Source organism: Oncorhynchus mykiss, chromosome 6 (assembly GCF_013265735.2).
Source record: "Oncorhynchus mykiss isolate Arlee chromosome 6, USDA_OmykA_1.1, whole genome shotgun sequence".
Taxonomy (NCBI): domain Eukaryota; kingdom Metazoa; phylum Chordata; class Actinopteri; order Salmoniformes; family Salmonidae; genus Oncorhynchus; species Oncorhynchus mykiss.
Genome location: NC_048570.1, coordinates 16,196,023 through 16,216,022, shown reverse-complemented (window position 1 = coordinate 16,216,022; position 20,000 = coordinate 16,196,023). Strand labels below are relative to the sequence as shown.

Genomic DNA, 20,000 nt, shown 5'->3' with positions numbered 1-20,000 from the left:
CATTACAATGTATTAATTCCAGTGAAATTGTGTATTTCAAAATAGTGCAATGTATTGTAAGGACATTTATAATATAGTATTTATGTATAGCACAGGAGGTTGGTGGCACCTTAATTTGGGAGAACAGGCTCGTGGTAAAGACTGGAGCAGAATCAGTGGAATGGTATCAAATACATCAAACACATGGTTGTCAGGTCTTTGATGCCATTCCATTAGCTCCTTTCCGGCCATTATTATGAGCCATCCTCACCTCAGCAGCATCCACTGATGTACACTCTATGTAGTATCCCCAAAGTCTCTTTGTATCCCTGTGAAATACCCTGGAGAATTCCCCTACCATGCAGCTGCATAGAAATCACACCCCACTACACATAGAAAGATAACAAGCTTTCTCTCGGTGTTATTTCATTTACATTGACTCATTTAGCAGACGATCTTATCCATAGCATAGCCTGCATAGCCAATCAGCCGGTGCAGAGTGGAGGAAGGCTAATGCGGAGTGGGGAAAGGCTAATGCGGAGTGGGGAAAGGCTAATGTGGAGTGGGGAAAGGCTAATGCGGAGTGGGGAAAGGCTAATGCGGAGTGGAGGAAGGCTAATGCGGAGTGGAGGAAGGCTAATGCAGAGTGGAGGAAGGCTAATGCGGAGTGGAGGATGGCTAATGCGGAGTGGGGAAAGGCTAATGCGGAGTGGGGAAAGGCTAATGCAGAGTGGAGGAAGGCTAATGCGGAGTGGGGAAAGGCTAATGCGGAGTGGGGAAAGGCTAATGCGGAGTGGAGGAAGGCTAATGCAGAGTGGAGGAAGCCTAATGCAGAGTGGAGGAAGCCTAATGCAGAGTGGAGGATGGCTAATGCGGAGTGGGGAAAGGCTAATGCGGAGTGGGGAAAGGCTAATGCAGAGTGGAGGATGGCTAATGCAGAGTGGAGGATGGCTAATGCGGAGTGGGGAAAGGCTAATGCGGAGTGGGGAAAGGCTAATGCAGAGTGGAGGAAGGCTAATGCAGAGTGGAGGATGGCTAATGCAGAGTGGAGGATGGCTAATGCGGAGTGGGGAAAGGCTAATGCAGAGTGGGGAAAGGCTAATGCAGAGTGGAGGAAGGCTAATGCAGAGTGGAGGATGGCTAATGCAGAGTGGGGAAAGGCTAATGCAGAGTGGGGAAAGGCTAATGCAGAGTGGAGGAAGGCTAATGCGGAGTGGGGAAAGGCTAATGCAGAGTGGGGAAAGGCTAATGCATAAACAGCCGTGCTTGAGGAGCGCATTAAAGAGCGTAGCGGGAAGAGCTGCGGTGCTGACTTCTGTGATCCTGGGGCAGACTCGGTTCCGACTCGCAGCAGGAGAAATCGATTGGAAGAGGCCTTAGCCGTGGCGTGCTACATCGTGGCCACATCGCAGCCACAAGCATGTTTCCCGTGGGAGCTGGAGAGACGGAGGGAGGAGGGAGGAGAGGGGGTCGGATCTCTCCTGCCGAGCCTCGTGTATCGCTGCTAGGTTATGTCACAGGTGGGGGATGCGGGTGTGAGGGGGGGACAAAGCAGACTTCCTGTTGTGATGGCAATATGGGTAGGAGGTCCAGGACAGGAGGACAGGAGGAGCCATTGGGAGCTGGAGGCGGTAGGCCAAAGACCAGAGATCAAGGAATAGACTACCATGTGACATAGTTGATATATGTGAGCAGTAGCAAGGGAATATACTGTATCTCTATAACTCCTTAGATATGAACATATACATGCACACACAAACACACACACACACACAAACGGAGCATCTCAGTGTTTTGCGATTGGCTGCTGTGCCTGGAGGTGTAGTAGGAGGAGAGGCAGAGGTAGGGATGTTCAGCACAGTGTGTGGGCGGCTGGCAGAGAGGCCTGCTACATTAGCAATAAAGCTCTATGTAATTAGCATGTCTTTGGTTGATAATTAGTGTTGTTGAGAGAGTGGCACTGAGAGGGTTGCACAGCCTCTCCAGCTATAGTATGTTTTAAAAGAGGCTCCATCGCTCTCTCTTTCTCTCTCTCTCTCTCTCTCACTCTGTTTTTTTCCTTCTATTCTTCATTTATCTGGCCATGCCTTTCCTCCTTGTTCAGTCACTGCTATCATGTTGATCAATGAAAAGGAGAGAGAAAATATTGAAAGAGAGAGAATAGGGTGAGAGAGAAGAGGGAGAGAAGAGGAAGAGAGAGAATAGAGAGAAGAGGGGGGGAGAGAAAAGGGAGGGAACAATGAGGAAGAGAGAAGAGTGAGAGAGAAGAGGGCGAGAGAGAAGTGGAAGGCAGATCATCGGGTTGAGAAGGGCTAAATTGACTGTCTCAGCTGAGGATGACACTTCCACAAATATCTGTGAAACCAAAGAGACCAAGACACTAATGTTGTCCCCAACAGCATGCTTTGTTTTTACCCTTTTTGACACCATCAGTTGGAGGGAGAAAAAAACACTTCCAAACTGTAACACTATGAACAAGCATTACGACAAATGGATTCAAGATGGCCACCAAAGTCTAACAAAAGAAAATGACTGTGATTGGAGCATAGCAGCCAGGGTAACGAGAGATTAATGATCCCATCCGATGGAAAATGGAGGTGCAATTGAAACGTGATCGGCCCATATGTTTCTGTGTATTTAATAGTTGACTCCATTGAAGCACTGAAGTGGATTATAGTATTCTTAAACTATCTCTTTTGATTCTTATTAAAAGACATGACAGCATCAGATGCTAGACAAAAGGTGGGAAGGTCAACATAATTAAAGTGAAAGAAAATAATTTAAAAACGCTCATTCTTAAGTCTTGCATATAGCTAACTGTACACACAGTTAGGCTATCTGATTGTGTTGTTCTCAGAATGGCTCTAGCCTCCTCTTGGCAGCTCTACAATGCAGTTTGCCACTGGCACCAGATAAAAAGCTCCAACACACAGATAGATTTCCTATACTCTCAGCCTGCCAGGCTGGCTTCCTGGACATGTGAGCAGCATTAGTGTAGAAATAGGAAGCCGTGTTGGTAGATGACAGGAGAATGGATCTACCCTTTCCTTTTTTTTTCTCCTCACCAAGAATCTTCCATGAGCTCTCATTGGAGATTTATGACATGGATGTGGGGATTCTTAATTGCCAGTGCACATGAAAGACCTTTTACTTCTCACTTGTGGGTAGACAGAGCCAAGCCAAATGTGGCTGCAATCGAACAGCACCAGTCCAACGACACACACTCTGAGCATCCTGTTCCAAATCCCCATTCCAACAATGGGTTTGTTTTTCTTCTGGGAAACAAAGAGCACACGCTTCAGCTGAAGCTGGAGGGTAGAGAGGGAGTACCAGCCTGGGGGGTGGGGTGGGCGTTGGCTTGGTAGAGAATGGTAGGAGGTGTGGGCGTGATGATGGGCTCACTCCTGCAGTGACGATGACATCATGACCTCAGCCTAGTTTAGTGCTCCAGACTCACATGAGGCGCCACATGGGCGTGTGGCACAGCCCCCAGCCGTGACAGGAGGAAGAGCAGGAGGGCAAGTGGCCAATCCCTTTTCCCCTTCAGATTAACCTAATCAGATTAACCTAACTATCTCCATCAACCCTTTAATCTTAAACAGTAGAAGCGGGGGCTTGGCTGACCACCCTCCCTCACTCTCTTCTCCCCTCTCTCTCGCTCTCTCTCTCTCTCTTCACCTAGTGGGAACTTCTGAATGAGAGGGGGAGGGGGAGGGGGAGCAGAGGAACGGATAAGAGGAGGGAGGGAGCAAAGGAGGGAGGGATGCAGGCTGGTAATTATTTCTAAAGGTCATTCTGTTAATGACTACCTGCTTGGCTAATGAGATTCAGTAAAGCTCGCTGGCGTATGTTTCGCCCATGTGTCGAGACGTGTGAGGGGAAGCTCAGGTGTAACTCCAGCCCAGTGACAGTCCATTGGAGGGAGGGAGGCATGGGGGGGATTAATTATCTCTCTAGATTCTAAGCCCTGTCTAAAATATTTAAAAAAATATTGGATGAAGCATTGAATTTGGCAATACTGCAATTAGCCAATAGAAATGCATTGAATAACAGATTCACTACATGAAACAACAGATAAAAATATCTAAAGCAAGTTTTTTTTTTAAATGTACATGTATTTTCCCCTTTATTTTAGGTACTAAACTATCTCCATATATACACTACCGTTCAAAAGTTTGGGGTCACTTAGAAATGTCCTTGTTCATGAAAGAAAAGCAACAAAAATTGTCCATTAAAATAACATCAAATTGATCAGAAATACAATGTAGAGATTGTTAATGTTGAAAATGACTATTGTAGCTGGAAACAACAGATTTTTTATGGAATATCTACATAGGCGTACAGAGGCCCATTATCAGCAACCATTACTCCTGTGCTCCAATGCCACGTTGTGTTAGTTAATCCAAGTTTATAATTTTAAAAGGCTAATTGATCATTAGAAAACCATTTAGCAAGTATGTTAGCACAGCTGAAAACTGTTTTGCTGATAAAAGAATCAACACAATTGGTCTTCTTTAGACTAGTTGAGTATCTGGAGCATCAGCATTTGTGGGTTCGATTACAGGCTCAAAATGGCCAGGAACAAAGAATTTTCTTCTGAAACTCGTCAGTCTATTTTTGTTCTGAGAAATTAAGGCTATTCCATGCGAGAAATTGCCAAGAAACTGAAGATCTCATACAACGCTGTGTACTCCCTTCACAGAACAGCGCAAACTGCCTCTAACCAGAATAGAAAGAGGAGTGGGAGGCCCCAGTGCACAACTGAGCAAGAGGACAAGTACATTAGAGTGTCTAGTTTGAGAAACAGACATGTCCTCCACTGGCAGCTTCATGAATTAGTACTCGCAAAACACCCGTCTCAACGTCAACAGTGAAGAGGCGACTCCAGGATGCTGGACTTCTAGGCAGAGTTGCAAAGAAAAAGCCATATCTGAAATTTGCCAATACAAATAAAAGATTAAGATGGGCAAAAGAACACTGACACTGGATAGAGGAAGTTTGGAAAAAAGTTTTATGGACAGACAAATCTGAGTTTGAGGTATTCGGATCACAAAGAAGAACATTCCTGAGATGCAGAAAAAATGAAAAGATGATGGAGGAGTGCTCAACCCTATTGAGCTGTTGTGGGAGCAGCTTGACCGTAGGTTAGTAAGAAGTGCCCATCTAGCCAATCCAACTTGTGGGAGGTGTTTCAGAAAGCATGGGGTGAACTCCTTTCAGATTACCTCAACAAACTGACAACTAGAATGTCAAAGCTCTGCAATGCTGTAATTGCTGCAAATGGAGGATTCTCTGTAATTTGCTTCCAAACTTGATTAAATCATTATTTCTCCATTGTGTTCTTGCAGGTCAACCTTGTGAAAATATTTTCCAGCATTTAGCTATTCTTTGCACACTGTACAGAAATATATGCGCAACATGCAACAATTTCAAAGATTTGACTAAGTTGCAGAACATGTAAGGTATCAGTCAACTGAAATACATTCCTTAGGCTCTAATCTATGGATTTCACATGACCGGGAAAAAAGACATGCATCTGTTGGTAACAATTACCTTTAAAAAAAAGTAGGGGCATGGATCAGAAAATCAATCAGTATCTTGTCTCATGCCGCGCAACACATCTCCTTCACATAGACTTGATCAGACTGTTGATTGTGGCCTGTGGAATGTTGTCCCACTCCTCTTCAATGGCTATGCGAAGTTGCTGAATGTTGGCGGGAACTGGAACACGCTGTCATAAACGCAGATCCAGAGCATCCCAAACATGCTCAATGGGTGACATCTCTGGTGAGTAGCAGGCAATAGAAAAACTGGGACATATTCAGCTTTCAGGAATTGTGTACAGATCCTTGCAATCTCAAGATCCAGGAGAAATAAGGAAGTTATGATATGTTGTCTTACAGTTGTCCAGGTTGATGTTGGGCTTCCATTTGAGGTGCTATGACAGACAGACAGACAGACAGGGTGTGACATAGTGGTTACTGTGATCAGAAGGCTTCTAGCAGTTTTTACTACAGATCAGCCATGCTGCTTGCTGTTTGTTCTCATTTGAGGATTAAAGGCGGAAGCCGCTTTCGGCAGACTAAGTCAATTAACCTTGTGACATTGGCAAGCTACTGGTATTAGGGATTGGCTAAAACAAAGACTATGTGTCATCTCATCTTTACCAGGTGCATCTTCAAAAGGTTTGACACCAGCCTTTAGGCAGGTGGACTTTTCTATATTACTGGACTGACTGTGTAGGAAATCATTATCAGTCTCTAAACCAGAAGTAGTGAATATATATACTTAACTGAGAACTGCTTCAGCTTATATCAAGGTATCACACTTGTCGTTGACTTTAGGCCATACTTAGTCATTCGGTCAAAATGTTACAAATAGCTCTACCCCGACTGTCTGTTTCCCAGCTCCCTTGACACCAAGTTATAAACGGACTCAAGGGTTTGTGGGGGAAAACTCCCACATTTTACATGCTTGTGAAACATGGTCCAAGTGTTCAAAGTGTTTTGCGTCATGAATTCCACCAACTGAGGTGCTTCGTTGTACTGTTTCTTTGTAAATTGTCTGTCCTCGGTTGCAACACTCACTCAGTTCCAAACTGCCCCTGGAAGCAAGGTCAGCACAATAACTGTTAGTCAGGAGCTTCATGAAATTGGTTTCCATGGCCAAGCAGCCGCACACAAGCCTAAGATCACAATGCACAATGCCATGCGTCAACTGAAGTGGTGAAAAGTTCACCGCCATTGGACTCTGGAGGAGTGAAAACACGTTCTCTGAAGTGATGAATCACACTTCACCAACTGGCAGTCCGACGGATGATTCTGGGTTTGGCGGATGCCAGGATAACGCTACCTGCCCAAATGCACAGTGTCTACTGTAAAGTTTGGTGGATGAAGAATAATGGTCTGGGGCTGTTTTTCACGGTTCAGGCTAGGCCCCTTAGTTCCAGTGAAGGGAAATCTTAACGCTACAGCATACAATGACATTCTAGATGATTCTGTGCTTCCAACTTTGTGGCAACCTTTTGGGGAAGGCCCTTTTCTGTTTCAGCGTGACAATGCCGTGTGCACAAAGCAAGGTCCATAGAGGAAATAGTTTGTCGAGATCGGTGTGGAAGAACTTGACTGACCTGCACAGAGCCCTGACCTCATCCCCTTCAAACATCTTTGGGATAAATTGTAACTCCGACTGCGTGCCAAGCGTAATCGCGCAACATCAGTGCCCAACCTTACTAATGTTCTTGTCGCTGAGTGGAAGCAAGTCCACACAGCAAAATTCCATAATCTAATGGAAAACCTTCCCAGAAGAGTGAAGGCTGTTATAGCAGCAAATGGGGGACCAAGTCCATGTTATTGCCCATGACTTTAGAATGAGATGTTCGACGAGCAGGTGTCCACATACTTTTTTCTAATAGTTCCCGTCCAAGCAAAAAGGCAGTAACTGTTAATTTAGTCGAAAATGACTTAATGTAATTTTTGCTACATTCAATACATGCTTAATCACGTGGACAAGTATCCTTCCTCTATTGTTTGGTGTTTTGGAGAAAATGGGGGTCATGTTAGCAGTAACTGCATTTTATCAGTTCCACGCTATGAGCAGTTACTGCCTTTTTGCTTGGTAGGGCATAATAGCTTGTTGCAAAAAAAAAGAAAAGCAAGAACATTTGTGTATGTTTTTTAATTCCATTGTTTTCCCCGTCTCCAGTCTCTGTGTTTTCCTTGTACTTCCCTGCGATTAAAAACAGCTGCGGAGTTCACGGCGTACCACCTTCAAAGTGTGTGTGTTTCTGATGTCCAAACTGAGAGGCCCCCCTTCCACTCCCCTCCACTCCCCTTTCCCTCCTTCTCTGTTTTTTTGGTATTCTTTTCCCTAATAATGAATGCTTCAAAACCGGTAGTGGTCTAAAAATAGAGTGCGGCTGAGCTAAAAATAGTACTTGGCTGGCGGGGCTGGCTAGGAGAGTGGAGAAGAATAGGCGTGGAATAGCTGTGTGTGTTTGTGTGTCTTTGCGTGCGTGTGTGTGTCTGCGTGTGTGTGTCTGTGTGTGTGTGTGTATGGAGAAGCAAAGTGAATAAGTAAACCATCCGAATGTTCATTCAGGATCCCTCTCTCTCAGAGACAACCATGAACACCCCGGTCACGACATGCACAAGACCCAGTGGTCAGAGACCCATTAGTGCCAATAATCATTTGATCCTCGGAGTAAAGGGCTTTATTATTTCAATCACTGCTTGTTTTCTCCCTCTCTTAGACTCCCTGTATTTTCTTCTCATCTCAGACAAATTAATGGCACAGGTTTGTTGAAGTTCAAAATGTTTTAGGAGTACTGGGAGGGTAGACTCATCAACAGCCTTGTTTCAACCCATACACACACACACACAAAACCAAACATACAGACTGAAATTAACTCAGACTTTCGTATGCACCACCATAATGTCACACGCAGACACACACAGATTTCAGGTAGTCAGATGTTCGAGGGGCTGTTGAGAGTTAGGCTTGATGGCATACTGTATGTCACAAGGGTTAAGAAGGGAACTGCTGTGAGCAATTTTCACTTGAGTAAATTGGCAGGTAATCACCACTAGCATGAGAGACAAACCGGAGAGATGTCACGCACAGCCAGATCGCTCATGGACGCCTGTCCATGTCCTGAGGACATCGAAAAATGCCTTCAAACCGGCCACTAGGGGGCAACAGTGGGCGCTATTACCATCAAGTAGTCGTGTTGTGGACAGGGTTGGCAGATGGGTGTAGTCCCAATACTCTGGATCCGAAGGTCGCGTGTTCAATCCCAGTGGTAGATATTTGTTATGTTTTTAAAAATGTTTTACTCTATCCCAAACCTTAACCCTTACCTTAACCATTCGGAGTGAATCCCTAAACTTGATGTTTTAACCCTATCCAAAACCTTAACCCTTAACATCGAAATTTGACTGATGTTTGGAGCAACTTCGAAATCTGTCGTTTGGAGAAACATGGATAAACGTCAGAATCTGAAGTCAAATTGGTAAAGCTGTGAGATCTGGTTGGTCACGGCAAGTCAACCTGCTGGTGAAACCAGAATGAGGGCTGCCTAAAGGCAAGATAAAACTCTCCTCACGATACCATACCTTCTGTGTCCCAGACACATAGATTGTTGTTGTGTTTATCCATTGAGCTTCACACATTTAATTGTGTCCATTTCTACAATAATCGTCTCTCTTGCTTTTAGTTGCCTGTTTTGGAAGACGCATATGACAAAATGGCGTTGTACATATGCATATTACAGTCCTTAGCTCAGTATTTTGTACCACATCAGCCAGACAGACAGTCCAGAAAAAGCAGAACTGCCGATTAGAAACTACAAGTAACATTTTGATAATCACAAGCATTCTAAGGTCAATACAAGCGGAAGTCTGAGGTACTCAAAACAACAAAAGGTATTTTAAAATAGATATTCTGAAATGTGCCAATAATGTGGTCCCTGTGGCATGGATTAGCAGTGCAGTGGCAAGCCACTTCTAATGCCACGCTGCCAAGTGCAGGCTTTTCCACTAGACAGCCCCAAAACAATTGACTCCAGTCATTAGCATGAAATGATGCCTTGTTCTTTGAAACTATTTGTGGGAAACTGGGAATAATGAAGATCTATTTTTATAGCTGACATTGCCATCGTGGGAGGGAGGGATGGAGGGTGTGGAAACTCAAGGTCTCAACATAGGTCAAGCGGCTGGTCATTGTTACTCAGGGCCCCCACCAGGCCCCCAGGCCCCTTTCCTGTTGTGTCACAACGCGATAAGAGAGAGAGAGACAAAAGACGATAACTGACGATTGGTTGGCCACAATCAAGACGACAGCCAGAACCAATCACTCATTACCATTCCTGGTGTTGCTGGGGAGTGTTTACAGTAGGTCCAGAACTTCCATTATCCAGATTCTCTTAACTGTCTGTACTGTTAGGAGGGGAGGAGTATGTTAAAGATATGGTTATAAGTGTCCTCTTTATCCGTCTTCACTGTGCTGGCATTGTGCCTCTATACAGCTAGGCTGGCTCATTATGAGTGATTCAACGTCAATAGCTATACTGTCTCCTGTCTGTGGATGCTGCTGCTGTTGCTGCTAACAGTCTGATACAGCATGATGCATAATGATACAGTACAATACAGTCTGATACCCTACAGTACGATACAGTCCCTACAGTATGATACAGTCTAAAACAGACTGATACAGCATGATACAGTATGAAACAGTCTGATACAGTACGATACAGTCTGATACAGTACGATAGAGTCTGATACAGTCTCTACAGTATGATACAGTCTGACACAGTACGATACAGTCTGATACAGTACAATACAGTCCCTACAGTAGGATACAGTCCCTACAGTGTGATACAGTCCATCAAGGGTCCCTACAGTATGATACAGTACGATACAGTCCCTACAGTATGATACAGTCCCTACAGTACGATACAGTCCCTACAGTACGATACAGTCCCTACAGTATGATACAGTCCCTACAGTACGATACAGTCCCTACAGTACGATACAGTCCCTACATTATGATACAGTCCCTACAGTATGATACAGTCCCTACAGTACGATACCGTCTGATACAGTACGATACAGTCCCTACAGTATGATACAGTCCCTACAGTATGATACAGTCCCTACATTATGATACAGTCCCTACAGTATGATACAGTCCCTACAGTACGATACCGTCCGATACGGTTCCTACATTGATGCAGTCTGATCAGTAAGATATAGTACGATACAGTCCCTACAGTATGATACAGTCCCTACAGTACGATACAGTCCCTACAGTACGATACAGTCCCTACAGTACGATACAGTCCCTACAGTATGATACAGTCCCTACAGTACGATACAGTCCCTACAGTATGATACAGTCCCTACAGTATGATACAGTCCCTACAGTACGATACAGTCCCTACAGTACGATACAGTCCCTACAGTATGATACAGTCCCTACAGTATGATACAGTCCCTACAGTACGATACAGTCCCTACAGTACAATACAGTCCCTACAGTATGATACAGTCCCTACAGTACGATACAGTCCCTACAGTATGATACAGTCCCTACAGTACGATACAGTCCCTACAGTACGATACAGTCCCTACAGTATGATACAGTCCCTACAGTACGATACAGTCCCTACAGTACGATACAGTCCCTACAGTACGATACAGTCCCTACAGTATGATACAGTCCCTACAGTATGATACAGTCCCTACATTATGATACAGTCCCTACAGTATGATACAGTCCCTACATTATGATACAGTCCCTACAGTATGATACAGTCCCTACAGTACGATACAGTCCCTACAGTATGATACAGTCCCTACAGTACGATACCGTCCGATACGGTTCCTACATTGATACAGTCTGATCAGTAAGATATAGTACGATACAGTCCCTACAGTATGATACAGTCCCTACAGTACGATACAGTCCCTACAGTATGATACAGTCCCTACAGTACGATACAGTCCCTACAGTATGATACAGTCCCTACAGTATGATACAGTCCCTACAGTACGATACAGTCCCTACAGTATGATACAGTCCCTACAGTATGATACAGTCCCTACAGTACGATACAGTCCCTACAGTACGATACAGTCCCTACAGTACGATACAGTCCCTACAGTATGATACAGTCCCTACAGTACGATACAGTCCCTACAGTACGATACAGTCCCTACATTATGATACAGTCCCTACATTATGATACAGTCCCTACAGTATGATACAGTCCCTACATTATGATACAGTCCCTACAGTATGATACAGTCCCTACAGTATGATACAGTCCCTACAGTACGATACAGTCCCTACATTATGATACAGTCCCTACAGTATGATACAGTCCCTACATTATGATACAGTCCCTACAGTATGATACAGTCCCTACAGTACGATACAGTCCCTACAGTACGATACAGTCCCAACATTATGATACGGTCCCTACAGTACGATAGCGTCCGATACGGTTCCTGCATTATGATACAGTCTGATCAGTAAGATATAGTACGATACAGTACGGTACATAATGATACAGTATGATACAATCTAATACAGTACGGTACAGTAAGATACAGTATGATACAGTACAATACATAATGATACAGTCTGATACAGTCTGATACAGTCTGATGCTGTATGATACAGTCTGATACAGTATGATACATAATGATACAGTCTGATACAGTATGATACAGTCTGATACAGCATGATACAATATGATACAGTCCGATACAGTATGATACATAATGATAGTCTGATACAACATGGTACAGTCTGATGCAGTACGGTACAGTCTGATACAGTACTATACAGTCTGATACAATATGATACAGTCACAACAGTATGATACATAATGATACAGTCTGATACAGTCTGATACAGCATGATACAATATCATACATTCAGATACAGTATGATACAGTCTGATACAGTATGATACAGTCTGATACAGCATGATACAATATGATACAGTCCGATACAGTATGATACATAATGATAGTCTGATACAGTACGGTACAGTCTGATGCAGTACGGTACAGTCTGATACAGTACTATACAGTCTGATACAATACGATACAGTCACAACAGTATGATACATAATGAGACAGTCTGATACAGTATGATACAGTCTGATACAGCATGATACAACATCATACAGTCAGATACAGTATGATACAGTCTGATACAGTATGATACAGTCTGATACAGTATGATACAATATCATACAATCTGATACAGTATGATACAGTCTGATACAGTATGATACAGTCTGATACAGTACGATACAGTATAATAGTCTGATACAGTACGGTACAGTCTGATAGAGTACGATACAGTCCGATACAGTCCCTACAGTATGATACAGTCTTATACAGTATGATACAGTATGATACAGTACAGTCTGATACAGTTTACTACAGTATGATTCATAAAGATACAATATGATACAGTATGATTCATGAAGATACAGTCTGATACAGTACGGTACAGTCTGATACAGTCTGATACAGTACGGTACAATCTGATACAGTATGATACAGTATGATACATAAGGATGCAGTCTGATACAGTACAGTTCAGTCTGATACAGTATGATACAGTCTGATACAGTACGGTACATTCTGATACAGTATCATACAGTATGATACATAATGATAAATTATGATACAGTACGGTACAGTCCGATACAGTCCCTACAGTCTGATACAGTTTGATACAGTACTATACAGTCTAATACAGTACGGTATAGTACGGTACAGTCTTATAAAGTATGATACAGTATGATACAGTCTGATACAGTACGGTACAGTTTGATACAGTCTGATATAGTCTGATACAATACGATACAGTCGGATACGGTATGATACGGAATGATACAGTATGATACAGTACGGTACATTATGATACAGTACGATACAGTACTATACAGTCCGATACAGTCCCTACAGTATGATACGGTCTGATACAGTATGATACAGCATGATACAGTCTGATACAGTCTGATACAGTATGATTCATAAAGATACAGTCTGATACAGTACGGTGCAACAGTACGTGCTACCTGATGTGGAGTTGTGATGTACACTGGCTTGTCTCTGAAACACTCCTGTTTCTCTTATGGACTCTCATCCAAAAGCACCCTATTCCTGTGCCCTCCCCAGTTTGAAAACCATTCAGAGAGGACACACACATCTGAAATGTATTCAGACTGGACACACACATCTGAAATCCATTCAAAAAACAGCGAAGCAGACAGACAGACAGACAGACAGACAGACAGACAGACAGACCACCTATAACAGTCATCTCTGGGCATGTCCCCTCTGACATTCTGACATGTTCAGACCACGCTTCATGAAACTGTGGCCTTCCTGCCTTTGGTCTGCCATCTGCTTCCAATAAGCTAAGCCAGGCTGATCCCCCTGATGTTCTCCACAAGCACAAGTGGCTAAGAGAGAGAGAGAGAGAGAGAGAGAGAGAGAGAGATCATGCAGTCCGAGCACTATATTACTATATCCCTCCACTACCACCAACCAGGTGTCTGTGAACATGCCGTTGGGGAAAGAATCCACAGTGGGCCCTTCTCAAGGCCCCTTCTATCTTGTTAGCTGTGATGGGAAGGGACATTGTTTCTCCCCATAGCTCCTAGTCATTCACAGTGGGCCGCACCGCGCCACTCTTACCAATCTGCTTAGGTGAAATTGAGCATGGCACTTTCTAATGGTGAGGGAGCTCTGCTCTGCTCCCGGTGGCCTCCCCCCACACACTCTCACAAACATTGATGAGATGTAGCCACACACTGATGTAATGCCTCTCTGCTAGGAACACTGCGGTGCTCGGTAGTGTGAGTGAGTGTGTTCCATGTTGGATCCAGAGAATGACACTCCTTAGGCTCAGTCAGAGACTTGGCCAATAAGAAAGAAGCTGTTTATCCCTCAAGCCCAATAAGAGGCTGTTTATCCCTCAAGATTTTCCCTTTCTTCCACACCAAGCATGATTAACCATAAGTGGCCCTGTGATTAAACTTCTTTAACGTGCTTGTTTGGCCGACACATTTTCCCACCAGCAAGTGAAGAATTTGATCACAAAAATACAAAGAAACATATTTACAAAAAACATAATTCAGTTTTCACTGATATCTACCTGCTAAAGCCATAATCATTGGCCATAATTTCCTGTGCTCTGTTCATTGGTAACTAAGTTCTGGAGACCCAGTATCTATCGATGCAATCTGACTATTCTGCTCACAAAGTTTGTGTTGGCCGGCTCAATTGTTGTTGGGCTTGAGGACATTACGAAACATAATCTACCAATCTGTTGCCAGTGGTCATTAACACATTATTTAATGTATGCCTTAAAACTTCCAAAATACCAACCAAAGCCCCCACCTGGGCAACAGGCAAACAACATTCAGAGAGAGAGAGAGAGAGCTGTACCTACTGGACCTCTTCATGCTGCCTCAAATATATACCCAAATACCCTCCAGTCATTGTAACCCCTGAAATACCCTCCAGTTAATGTAACCCCTGAAATACCCTTCAGTTAATGTAACCCCTGAAATACCCTTCAGTTAATGTAACCCCTGAAATACCCTTCAGTTAATGTAACCCCTGAAATACCCTTCAGTTAATGTAACCCCTGAAATACCCTTCAGTTAATCTAACCCCTGAAATACCCTTCAGTTAATCTAACCCCTGAAATACCCTTCAGTTAATGTAACCCCTGAAATACCCTTCAGTTAATGTAACCCCTGAAATACCCGCCAGCTAATGTAACCCCTGAAATACCCATCAGTTAATGTAACCCCTGAAATACCCTTCAGTTAATGTAACCCCTGAAATACCCATCAGTTAATGTAACCCCTGAAATACCCATCAGTTAATGTAACCCCTGAAATACCCTTCAGTTAATGTAACCCCTGAAATACCCTTCAGTTAATGTAACCCCTGAAATACCCATCAGTTAATGTAACCCCTGAAATACCCATCAGTTAATGTAACCCCTGAAATACCCTTCAGTTAATGTAACCCCTGAAATACCCTTCAGTTAATCTAACCCCTGAAATACCCTTCAGTTAATGTAACCCCTGAAATACCCTCCAGTTAATGTAACCCCTGAAATACCTTCCCAAAATCAATACCCTGATAATAAAGTAAGCCTAACTAAGCCAAGCTGTGCGTGGGGTGTGGGTTGGAGTGTGGGTGGGAAGGGTACCGGTGAGGAGGGTATGTAGGACACAGTGTCTACACTTCTCGTGCTGCAAACAGGCCCTCTGACAGGCTGAGCCAGGAGGGAACATCATGCGGATGGAGTTTAATTAGGAGCAAGCCTCCAAAGGGGCCACAGAGACAGAGAGAGAGAGAGAGAGAGGGAGGGAGGGAGGGAGGGAGGGAGGGGAGAGAGGGAGGGAGGGAGAGAGAGAGAGTAGGAGAGAGAGAGAGAGAGAGAGAGAGAGTAGGAGCGAGAGAGAGAGAGAGAGAGCGAGAGAGAGAGAGAGAGAGAGAGAGAGAGAGAGTTAGAGAGAGAGAGATAGAGAGAGAAGAGAGAGAGGGAGAGAGAGAGAGAGTAGGAGAGAGAGAGAGAGAGAGAGAGAGAGAGAGTAGGAGAGAGAGAGAGAGAGAGAGTAGGAGAGAGAGAGAGAGAGAGAGAGTAGGAGAGAGAGAGAGAGAGACAGAGAGAGATAGAGAGAGAAGAGAGAGAGGGAGAGAGAGAGAGAGAGAGTAGGAGAGAGAGAGAGAGAGAGAGAGAAGGAGAGAGAGAGAGAGAGAGAGATAGAGAGAGAGAGTAGGAGAGAGAGAGTAGTAGAGAGAGAGAGAGTAGGAGACTCTCTCTCTCTCTCTCTCCTACTCTCTCTCTCTCCCTCCCTCCCTCTCTCTCTGTCTCTCTCTCTCTCTCTCTCTCTCCTACTCTCTCTCTCTCTCTCCTACTCTCTCTCTCTCTCTCTCTCTCTCTCTATCTATCTCTCTCTCTCCCTCTCTCTCTTCTCTCTCTATCTCTCTCTCTCTCTCTCTCTCTCTCTCTCTCTCTCCCTCTCTCTTCTCTCTCTATCTATCTCTCTCTCTCTCCCTCTCTCTCTTCTCTCTCTATCTATCTCTCTCTCTCTATCTCTCTCTCTCTTCTCTATCTATCTATCTCTCTCTATCTCTCTCTATCTCTCTCTCACTTCAAAGTGTGTCCAGGATAGCCCATTTTCCGCTTTCTTAGATTGATCTCCCCTCATCAATAAAGCTTTGGATTGTGGATCATGGAGCTTTGATCTCCTACAGCTATTAAGATGTCAGCATAGAAAATGTACTTTCTGTTTGCTTGATCTTCATACAGAGACACTTTTTTCACAATTGTTATTTTTAGGTAGACATACTAGAAACATTTGATGTAAGTGAGAATATGTTGGAATAAAACTGCATAGATATGAGCACGTGATGTGTTTAATCAGCATGTTTGCATTATCTGCATATCCCCCAGAGTTATTTCCCCCCCCCCCCCCCCCCCTGCCATTTCCTGTCATGGTGAATGTATTTGTCTTTGTATGTCAACTATGTGTTCTGTCATATTGAAAGACTGATGTGAGTGATGTGTACATGTAAAACACTAGGCCATGATTGGAGCAGCAGTGGGGGGATAGAGGGTAAGACAGGCAGGGAGCGAAGAAGAGAGCCATGAGGCAAAACAACAGAGAGGAAGAGGGGGAAGAAGAGAGCCATGAGGCAAAACAACAGAGAGGAAGAGGGGGCAGCAGGGAGTGAAGAAGAGAGCCATGAGGCAAAACAACAGAGAGGAAGAGGGGGAAGAAGAGAGCCATGAGGCAAAACAACAGAGAGGAAGAGGGGGCAGCAGGGAGTGAAGAAGAGAGCCATGAGGCAAAACAACAGAGAGGAAGAGGGGGAAGAAGAGAGCGAAGAAGAGAGCCATGAGGTAAAACAACAGAGAGGAAGAGGGGGAAGAAGAGAGCCATGAAGTAAAACAACAGAGAGGAAGAGGGGGCAGCAGGGAGTGAAGAAGAGAGCCATAAGGCAAAACAACAGTGAGGAAGAGGGGGAAGCAGGGAGTGGAGACATTCGCCGAGAGAGAGAGGGGGCCTTCTATGGCCATGACAAGGTTACTTGGCCTCTGATTGGCTGCTGGGCTTGGTGGCATCACTTGGCAACAGGTGTGATGTCTCTGACAGGTGGGCATGTCTGGGATGAGTGGCATAGCGGCCTCACGCCGTGTCCTAAAACTGCTCAGCACTGGCGGAAAGCTAAGCCAGGGCCACATGTCTCAATGTCATATATTGCACCCGCCCTCCATCGCACTGCCTCATCAACACCCCAGGCAGGCCCACTGTCCCATCTCAGTTACCCCATATGGGTTTACACACCACACCAAATGTAACATATCATACTAATTTGAGTGTCCCGTATTTACATGTGTTATGTTACGTCTAGTCTATGAGACCAGGCTGAAAATACCAGATAATGTCGACAAGAGGCCTATACTTCAGTTGATGTCAATTTGATAGTAATACTACACTACTGTACTACACGAAAGACCAGAGCAAAGTACCCAAATGTTTGAAAACATTTTGAAACACAGAGCATCTGCCAAAAGCGAGTGATGATATTGGACCCTTGGAAATCTTTTGTTATGTTGTCTTATCATGCCCTGATGGAGAAGTGTGTGTTTTATTGTAATTTAAAAAAATGTCAGATCTCCTAGGTTGTATTGTTGATTTGTTCGGTGTGATTTCCTGAACACTATCAAAGACATTCTTAACTTCAAACTAACCTGTGGGTTGAGAGGGAGAGGGAGAAAGAGAGGGAGAAAGAGAGGGAGAAAGAGAGAGAGAGAGAGAGAGAGAGAGAAAGAGAGAGAGAGAGAGAGAGAGAGAGAGAGAGAGAGAGAGAGAGAGAGAGAAAGAGAGAGAGAGAGCTAGAGCGAGAATGAGAGAAAGAGGTATGGCACAGAGAGAGAGGAATCTCTGAGACGAGAAGCAGGTGAATCTTGTTCCCTCACCACGAGACGCCTCCGGCATCAAACAGCCTTCATACAGCTCTCAGTTCACTAAAGCCACACTTTAGAAGAGCTTTGTTCTCCTGACATCAGCAATGACTGGAGTGTCATTTGTTTTATAAACAGGCGGATCACTCTCAGTAACTTCTATCACTTTACAGTAGTGCTCTGCGCTGCTCGCGGTGACAAGCAGTGTCACACAAATGAGGAGGATCAGACAGAGTGAGATGATCTCAGCATCTCTCTTTCCCATTCTCTCACTCTCTCTATTTGTCCCTAGCACTGAGACACACACACACACACAGGATCACCATCAACTCGAGGCTGCGTTAAAGTAAATGTAATTATAGCGGTAGGTATGATAGGGAGGCCCACATGAAAGCAGTGGAGCACAGTGTGAGGCATCGTCGTCTGCGCAGACAGGAGCGGGGCTGTAATATTCCTCCTGTAGACTAATATCCTTTTATTAAAGCCAGACTGTGGAGAGGAGGGGAGAGAGGGAGGGAAGGACAGGAGGGGCAGGGGGAGGGGGAGAGGGAAGTGCATGAGGGAGAGAGGGTCAGGAGGGGTCAGGAGGTTCAGTCATTAATAGAAGCTCGCTATTGCACCATTTATTTTACTACTCACTGTGAATCCCTCTTACATAACTAGGCACACTCAAATCAAAACACACATACACCAAAAAAACTATGTTATATAGAATCCTGTATCACCATCACTTTAGTGAGACACGGTGCCTTGATCTAACAGGGAAAGAAAAGCTGATCTTCTCTTTCCGCTCTCTCCTCTTCCTACAGGGGTAGAGAGAGAGACCTAGAATGAGAGAGAGAGAGAGAGAGAGACAGACAGACAGCCAGACAGACAGACAGACAGACATACAGACAGACAGAGAGAGAGACAGACACGGACGGAGGGAGGGAGGGAGGGAGGGAGGGAGGGAGGGAGGGAGGGAGGGAGGGAGGGAGGGAGGGAGGGAGGGAGGGAGAGGGAGACAGAGAGAGACAGAGAGAGAGAGAGAGAGAGAGACAGAGAGAGACAGAGGGAGAGAGAGGGACAGAGAGACAGAGAGAGACAGAGGGAGACAGAAGGAGAGAGAGGGACAGAGAGACAGAGAGAGAGAGAGAGAGAGAGAGAGAGAGAGAGAGACAGAGGGAGAGAGAGGGACAGAGAGACAGAGAGAGAGAGAGAGAGAGAGAGAGAGAGAGAGAGAGAGAGACAGACAGACAGACACAGACATACAGACAGACAGACAGACAGACAGACAGACAGACAGACAGACAGACAGACAGAGGGAGACAGAGAGACAGAAGGAGACAGAGAGACAGAGAGAGACAGAGAGAGAGAGAGAGAGAGAGAGAGAGAGAGAGGTCTGTGCTGTGGCCACAGAAACAGGAGCAGGTGGCCATCAGGTGGCCGATAGGGAAACTGCTGCCTGTATACATAATCCCCCCCTCACACACACACAACATAAATATGTTTTATTTCCATGT

General features: G+C 44.7%; 1 protein-coding gene across 9 annotated transcripts in view; it reads left to right on the top strand.

Moving 5' to 3' along the window:
- LOC110525107 (myocyte-specific enhancer factor 2C) overlaps positions 1 to 20,000 on the top strand; it is a 111,572-nt gene that overhangs the window by 70,328 nt on the left and 21,244 nt on the right. The gene's annotated exons all lie outside the window — the stretch shown is intronic.